The sequence below is a fragment of the Corvus brachyrhynchos genome, unplaced genomic scaffold (genome assembly GCF_000691975.1).
Source record: "Corvus brachyrhynchos isolate BGI_N302 unplaced genomic scaffold, ASM69197v1 scaffold279, whole genome shotgun sequence".
Lineage (NCBI taxonomy): Eukaryota > Metazoa > Chordata > Aves > Passeriformes > Corvidae > Corvus > Corvus brachyrhynchos.
This window is the reverse complement of record NW_008246060.1, coordinates 118,452-126,885: the sequence shown is the minus strand read 5'-3', so window position 1 is coordinate 126,885 and position 8,434 is coordinate 118,452. Positions and strand designations below refer to the sequence as shown.

The following is an 8,434-nucleotide window of genomic DNA, read 5'->3' as shown; positions in this document are numbered from 1 at the left end:
TGAAACCTACCTTTTTTTTCCCCAAAAAGTTTCCAGTTGCATCCGCTTCTTTATTTGCTCCAATTTTCTGTCTTCTTCATGCACCTAATTAATGAGTCAATTCATTAATATTTTTGCAGCAGAATTCTATTCTCATCTATAAAGCAGCCGTGCCAAATTTTTGCCTTAATTTTAAACAATACCTTTTATTTAAAGCTTTCTGCAGAGAAAACAGTGAAGACTTCTCTGTCTCTTCACAAGACAATTATTCAGAATGTTATCAGCAAATCTTCAAGGAGGATTTCTCCCAACATAGTTCACCCACCTGTAGATGCACTCAGGACTACAATCAATACAAGTTAATTAAGCTGTAGCCCACTCCAATTAAAATTACAGGATCTGAAGGACAGACATTTGTTTTTGTCAGTAAATTAATTTAAGCATTCATTAACTTTATTTTTTAAATTATATATCACTTTAATGATAAGTAATTCCTCTCATTACAGAGGAAACATATGGAAAGGAAAGATAAGATGGGAGAGACTTGGACCCAGGGAGGAATATGTTCCCCAGCGCTTCCTTCTCCTTCGGCACATCAGCAACCCCATTTATGTCAGCAAACTGGGCTCTTTTGAAAATCTGGCTAGCAAATGCAGTGCTGAAATAAGAACAGAGATTCTTTGAGTATCTCACCTCCTTCTCTGCTGGGAACATGAAAGCTTGGCTGTGAAATCTCAGGGTTTTAGAATAGCTGAAACTTTGTACAGGCTACCAAAATAAACACTTTTCAACAGAAATCAAAATATTACCATGTCAACAGGTTTTTTAATTTATGTAGAAAAGGGCAGGTTGTTTTACAGCTTAACCCTTCCTGCACATTATCCCAGGCAGAAAAGGGTGATTTATAAGGTGATGTTTGTGCAGTGTCCTGCACTCTGAGTTAAACCTTCCCTGGCTTATTATGGCAGCTAATTAAATATGGAGCAGGCCAGCAATATTTGGTGCCTTCTTTGCCCAGCAGATGCTGCACGGCAAATGAACTGGGTTGCTCCAAAGAAGGGTTTAAACCCTCAACACCTGAGGGACTGTCCCAGAGCTCACCTATCAGTTCCCATCACACTCTCACCGTGAGTTTTCCCTGCTTCGCCACAGTGCAAAACTAAGCAAACAGCCCGAAGTCTTTTCCTGCTGTATGAAGCAGAATTCAGGAGTCTCTGACATTCCAAAGTGCTCTGAGATCACAAGCTCTTCACCCCACCAAGTACATCCACAGCGCTTCCCAGAGCCGGGGTGCTGCATAAATAGCAGCACTGCATTCCGAGCCTCCTCCACACAGACCCTGCCTGGGACCTGTCAAATGACAGAAATCAAAATAGATTAACTGAATAAATGATACACCCCAGACTGCCTTTACTCCTCAAGCATTGTGCTGGACTGGTAAGGACTGATCAGCTTCACAGCTGATGGCGGCAAACAAATAGCAAAACAAAATTATTCAGGGGTGTAGCGGGTTCAGTTCGAAAACTGGGCAGAAACACCATTTTAGTGTAGTGGTTTGGTCCAAAATACTCATTACTATTTACCTTCTGTGAGATAAGAATTAGGAGAAAGCAAAGCAGGCACAAAACTTGAAAGAATATAAAGAAGTTTATTAACAGACCTAAAAGAAGGGAAAAAAGCAAAATCATACCACACCTTCAGAACTCTTCTAATCCCCCCACCTTTCCTCCTTCTCCCACTGACAATGTAAAAAGACAACCCTTGAGATGTTCAGTCTGTTTATCACGTCCATAATAAATCCTTGTTCAGTTCACTTAGGTGTAGGTATCTTGGGGGGTTCGGTCTGGACCGGGCGTAGACGGACGGTGACGAGAGATCTCTATATTCTGCCAAGAGAGCAAGAGTGTAAGTGTAAGAGTAAGGGTGGAGTAAGCGAAGAGGAGGTAAGTAAGAGAGTAAGTGGGTAAGGGAGTAAGTAGAGTGGAGTGGTGAAGTCCTGGTTACAATACAATAAATCATCTTCTGTACTGAATATTCTAATTGTCACTAACCAATCTAATACAAGATACAAATCCTATAGCATTTACATACAGCCTATAAGAGTTCTTATATTACCATAGAGTGTTACATCTTAACTTCTAAAAACTACTCTTTGGACCCCTTCTGCTGAGCTAGTAGGGTCTGCTCTGACCCTTGGACCTGCCTGCAAGCAGAGGGTATTGTTCAATCAAGAGGGGATTACCTTCAGTCGGCCATACCATTGTTTTCCAGTTGTTCAGTAACTAAGACTTGGTATTTCAAAAGTGGCTTTCATTTCCATGTTGCCTGTAGTTTTCATATTCCCAAAATCTTTCGTCAGGCAATCATATTTATAAGGCTTTCCTGTTTCATCTTCCCCAACACTTAGGGAGAGGAGTCTCTCTTGCTCATGCTATCGAGATATCTCCACAAGAAATTCTCTCATGGGTTCAGTATCGCAAGACAGCCACCCAGGTTGGTTTTCTGCTCGCATGTGAGAGTCCCTTCCCCTGACTTACAGCTTTTCCCACAACTGCTTCCGAGGGTCCAATCTTGAGCTACTGGGGTACCATTTTAAGGTTGAGCCATTCAGAAATAAAAGTTCTCTTCACCCGTCTCTGGGAGCACTTCATCTCTAAGAATAGAGGCCCTTCCCTTTTCCTGGGAGACAAGGGTCCTCATCATCTTCATCTCTAGGACTATCTCTGGGAGTGCCTCTAGGAACAGGGTCTTCTCCTTCCGATTGGAGCAAGAGTCCTCATTGCTTCCTTCTCTCCCTGTTCAAATTTCTCTTCAAATCACAGCTGCTTCAGCATTTGCTTATTCCAGCACAGGTGCTTTTGCTTACAAGTACAGTTTGAACGCTCGGGTACTCTGATATATCATAGTCCATCACCACCATAGCTTTACAACAGAATTTCAGCTTTAAGCATCTCCTCTTTCTCCTCCCTCAGGACTTCAGCTCTTCTTTACTTAATGTCTGCAGCACTTACAGCACTAAAAGGGTTAATCTCACCTGGGCCTTGCAGCTGGAATTTGGGTGGAGAGGGTCCCATCGGCTCCAGGATGGTTGGTGTCCCGGCCCGAGCTGGTTTCAGCCTGGACCCAGCAGGGCCCACTGGGCCCTCTACGGGCCCAGCCCAGTTACCTGTCCCCCGGCGGGAAGCAAGAGAGCACTTCGCGGGGTTTGTCCATTCTTAAATGTGGACCACAGAGGCGGTCAAAATTCTAAGTGGCTTAAAAAATTGTCAATATTCAAACTAGCCAGTTGATAGGTTCTGTTAGGTCATAGAGGAAGCTGTAAGCACCCCTTTGCAGGAAAATCCGGAGCTATGCTTGCTAACTCATGACAAGGGGATAGACTGACAAGAAAAAGGAGTGAGAAAAGCACCAGGTCTCAACCTCTTGGGAGCTTTAGACCTGCAGTGCAATTACAGACTCTTCTGACCATATTTCTTCCTTTGAAACAACTGCTTATTCCTCTTCCCAGACTGTTTTGCAGTTTTCATCGCAAGCCAGTCCTGCTAGATTCTTAGGACACCACATCTGCTACAAACTCCTGGGAGACAAGGAGACAGAGCCTCTCTCTGAGGCCCACTGCACAAGCACCGTTCGTAGACACCTCTTTCCTGCCTTTAATCCAAGAGCCAAAATAGGAAAGAGTCAGTGGCCCAGCCAGGACTTCCAGAGGTAACCCAGGACCCCTAACTGCCAGACAAGTAACAACAACTAGCACCCACATTAAGCAGAGCTGAGCATCCCGGCCTTCTCTGAGCCAAAATTCCCTTTTTCCAGTTCCTCTGCCTCTTGACATCGCCTGTCTCTCACTTCGTCACCCCCTCCACCCCACAAGGCCAAAATTAACTGTATTCCCTTCTCAAGATCCACACCCTTCCCTCCCCCATGGAAAGCCATCCCTAGCAGGGTGGCTCTGCTGAAGGCAAAGGGGTTCCTCCTGCAAAGAGAAGCCCTGCTGCCTCAGTTTCTCTGTGTCAGTATAAAAGCAAACAGGGGATAACCCAGTGTTTTGGGCAGGCTGAGAGTTGGAGCTGCAGCTTGGAGGAACACACAGGACTTATACAATGCAGAAGACTCCATCAAAAGGGAAATGGGGCAGTAAAAGAGAGACTATGCAAAACATTACTTCACTGGTAATCTGTTTACTTAACTACTGCAACGATAGAAAAAAAAAAAAAGCTTTCTCCCCATTTATCCATTAGCTCCTCTTCCATCCAGCTCTGCTGCTGAATTCCCATATTTATGACATCAGTGCATGTTGCTATAGAGATAATTAATTAATGCAACATAATCAAGTCAGCAATTTTACTACTTTACAGGTTAACACAGGACTGGAAATAGAGTGGGGAGAACACCAAAGCTTAGTTCTGAAAAGCAGGGTTTTTAATGGTCCTTTAAGCACTGAGAGTTGGGTCTGAAAGTCATTTCCACAGTACATGAAATGTGCCACATTTGGCATAATCACTGTCATTAGAAGCCCAAAGAAAAATTAGAAAAACAGCAATAAAGAGGAATGAAAGTTCTGACAAAAAAAAGGTGGAGAGAAGAGTTCTCTGAGCACCCAGCAAAACTCTTCATCTCCACCTGGCAAAAATGCCCTGGCTCAACAGGCATCTGGCCAAAGAGGCTGCAAGCTGTGACGTCCTACTGCCTAACCCAAAGTATACCAGGCTTTTTTCCAAGAGCCACCCCAAAAATCACCTTTCCTGGGGTGCCTGTCTTCTCTGGAAGAGTAGCTCCTTGTGGGACCTCTGAGCAAGCTGGTGATGAGAAAGGGGTTGAAACGACCTCTCTGCATCCCAGAAGACTCGACGTCATGCTCAACCAGGAGCTGGTGGCTTTCCCAGCTGCTTATCAGAGACAGGTTTTCCTGCCTGTCACAAGGGGGCCACACAAGGAGGCAGGAGGTGAGACCAGGCACTTTCACCTCTCTCATCCGTAGCTGCCTCCTGACAGTCAAGTTGACATTTACAGCTGACAAGGACATCAGTGCCTTGTCAACATGTCCAGACAAGACAATCTTTGATGGGAGCTATAACTTCATCCAGGAGCTTGCCTTCCTACCAAGAACTAGGCCAAAAAAAGGGGTGCTGTGGATAATCGAAGTAGGTGCCACAGTTGCTGCTTTTAACTCCACCCCTTTGTTAATTTAGAAGATTAAAATCAGTCCCCTTTTTCAAGGGAAGCCTTATTTTTTGTCCTGTATTAATTAGAATCGTTTAATATAGTTTTCAGTTCAGGGTCTCTGCCTTCTGAGGTTAGAAAGACAAAAGCAGCACAGATGTAAATAGGTCACTTAACCCTCAGGACACTCCCCTTCCTCAGCAAAAGTTGCTCCACACACAGTAGAGCAAAGGAGAAAAAGCTTTAAGAGAGACACATGCAGAATAATTGAGCCAAAGTCTGTGTTTTGGGGACAAGAGTGACATCATCAAGCCATGTTTGTTTTCCATAACCATGAAGTTTTTTCAGGTTGTGGTATTTCCATGGCAAATTTCACTGCCAAGCCCTAACTGAAGATAGCTACACTTCTCAGAGAACTGCCCAGTGAAGAAACAACCAAGCAAATTATTATTTTAAAAATTTAAAATATAATTTAGTAGGAAAATCAGCAGGCCTGAATAATGCTGCCCAATTTATCAGCCGTCTCCACAATACACAAAAGTAGAGGGACTTTTCACAAGGGCATGGAGTGATAGAACAAGGAGGAAATGGCCTTAAACTGAAGGAGGAAAGGTTTACATGGGATATTGGGAAAAAATTCTTCCTTCTGAGCGTGGTGAGGCCTTGGCACAGGGTGCCCAGAGAAGCTGTCGTTGCCCTATCTCTGGAAGTGTTCAAGGCCAGGTTGGATGGGGCTTGGAACAAGCTGGTCTAGTGGAAGGTGTCCCTGCCCATGGCAGGGGGTGGGACTGGATGAACTTTAATGTCCTTTCTGACCCAAATCACTCCATTTGTCCACATACTATTTCAATTAAAGCATGGGAAAATGCACAGTTCTTATGTTGCATTCATGTACAACACAGTTGAAGAAAATTAGGACAAAAAAATCACCCAAGTATTAAACACATTATGATCTGTTTGGAGACTTCAGCATCAGCTCCCAATTCTCTCCAGGCTCAGCTACTTTCAATAGGGTAAATTGCACAGAATCACTAAAATCCAGAGCTTATTGCACACCATCTGCAGGCAGAGAGAGTCCTCTATTCCCAAGCCAGAGCTGTTTTCCTGGCAGCCTGCTGCTGTGACCTGTTGCAAGATTTCTCCATGTCTGCCTGCAGCAGAGTCCTGGAGGAGAATAATCCACCTTAAGGAGTCAGTTCAGCTGCAGAGGGAGAGTGGCAGAAACCTGTAGGACAATTTTCCTGTGACAGTTTGGAAGCCAAAATCCAAGCCACCAGAATATTTGCTGGATCCACACAAAACCCAGAGGAAAAACCCACTCTTGCAGCCACCAGCTGCTGCAAAGGTTCATAACTGGAATAAAGAGAGAACACATCCTCCCTAAAGCCAGACGACAGCCCAACCCAGATAGAGGCAAGAAATCATCTCTGGTGAGAGCAACAATGAGCAATTTAGCTTAATTATATCCTTGCAGATCTTCCTATTTATAATGTTTTGCATTATTTTGAATGCAAACTGGTGGGGTTTTTTTCCCTGTGCATCAGCTCTCATGACCAAAAGTTGTCATTAGCTCCTGATTAAAGGAGATTTTAGGTAAGGAGTGGGAACAAACCCAAAAAAGTGCTGCTGCATCCCTGTCCTGTTGTATCAGACTGACTGCTACAAATGTCAGTTTTATTTACTGTTTGGAGTCCACTAAGCTTTTTTTTTCTTGGAGTAGAGGTAAAATTGGGAATACTGGATCAGATGGGAGAAAAGAACAACAGAGGAGAGGTAAATAAATAAACAACCATGGGACCCATGTGCCCAGGAGGGTCCAGGTAGGTCATACTTGCAACATACATTCAAGTTTGCCCACAGATTTGCAGCATTAATTAAATAAGCTTCGCTAGTGAGAGCCTGACCTTTTCTATCTTCCCCGCAGCAGAAATCAAGCTCCAACAGGGACCAAAAAGAGGGTTAGAAATAGCAAAGGTAATAAAGTCAGGCATCAGAAGCACAGGAGGCTGAAAGGAAAAGACAGGCAGGTGAAAGGACAACCCAGGAAAACCTGAAGTATTGCAAGTCATCCTCTATCGCCAAAATACCACGAGACAACCTATCGCACTAAAATATTGGCAGTGGAGGACGAGGCCAGGTGAGTCCTGGAGCTCCATTTCCATGCTGAGAAGAGGAGCTGGCTCTGCTTCAGACATGGACCTGCTCCTTTTGGCACACATTTGCAGTGCAATTTTCAGCAGAAGAGAATTCCCCTCTAGCAAGGTGCAGTCAGACACCAGACAAGATTAGTTTGAATTTTCCAGACTCAATGGCATCCAGACCACAGGAAACATCACTGATTATTCCAAGTGGCGGGTTCCTAGCCCCAGTGACAGCCAAGCCTCAGCTTTGAGGGGGTGTCTGTACTCACAGCCACAGATTCCTCTGGCGCATGGAGAACCCAACGCTGAGCTGGGTGACCCCATCAGCACAGGGCACTGCCTGGGTTACGTTTTGGTTATTTATTGGTTTTATATTCATCTTAAATGCTGTGTCCAGTTGTGGGACCCTCACAAGAAAGATATTGAGGGGCCAGAGCATGTCCAGAGAAGGGAACAGAGCTGGCGAAGGGTCCGGAGCACAGAGTGGCTAAGGGAGCTGGGAAAGGGGCTCAGCCTGGAGAAAAGGAAGCTCAGGGAGGACCTTCTGGCTCTGCACAACTCCCTGACAGGAGGGGGCAGCCAGGGGGGTCAGGTTCTTCTCCCAGGGAACAGGGACAGGATGAGAGGAAACAGCCTCAAGGTACACCAGAGAAGGTTCAGGCTGGACATCAGGAAGAATTTTCTCATGGAAAGGGGTGTCAAGCTTTGGAATTGACTGCCCAGGGAGGTGGTGGAGCCCCCATCCCTGAAAGTGTCCAGGAATAACTGGATGTGGCACTCAGTTATCTGGTCGACAAGGTGGGGATGGGGCAGAGGTTGGACTCACTGATCTTGGAGGGCTTTTCCAACCTAAATGATTCTGGGAGTATACCCCTGATTAATTAGCCAGGCTGAGCTCCACTGGGAAACAACACAGCAGGACCTGAGCATGGGATTCACTGCTGTCTCGGTTTTGAAAGACAGGTGTTCTGCTAAGGAAGGCAGAAGCCCCCCCTTGAAGTGGCAGATATAACCCCTTTTCCCTCTAAGTTATTATATTTTGAAATCAAGGGCCTTTAGGCGAAGATGTGGAAAATAGGAATAACAGTTCTTTACTATACATATATATATATATATATATGTATATAACCAGTCAAACAAAACAACAACAACTA

The 8,434-nt window shown here is 44.9% G+C and overlaps 1 long non-coding RNA gene across 1 annotated transcript in view; it reads right to left on the bottom strand.

Moving 5' to 3' along the window:
• Positions 1 to 12: 12 nt before the first annotated feature.
• Positions 13 to 8,434, bottom strand: part of LOC108449661 — a 28,254-nt gene continuing 19,832 nt past the window's right edge. Inside the window, exons 6-7 of the long non-coding RNA XR_001865920.1 lie at positions 183 to 1,329; positions 13 to 84 (exon numbers count right to left, since the gene is read on the bottom strand). This is a non-coding gene — a long non-coding RNA (uncharacterized LOC108449661). The remainder of the gene's footprint in view (positions 85 to 182; positions 1,330 to 8,434) is intronic.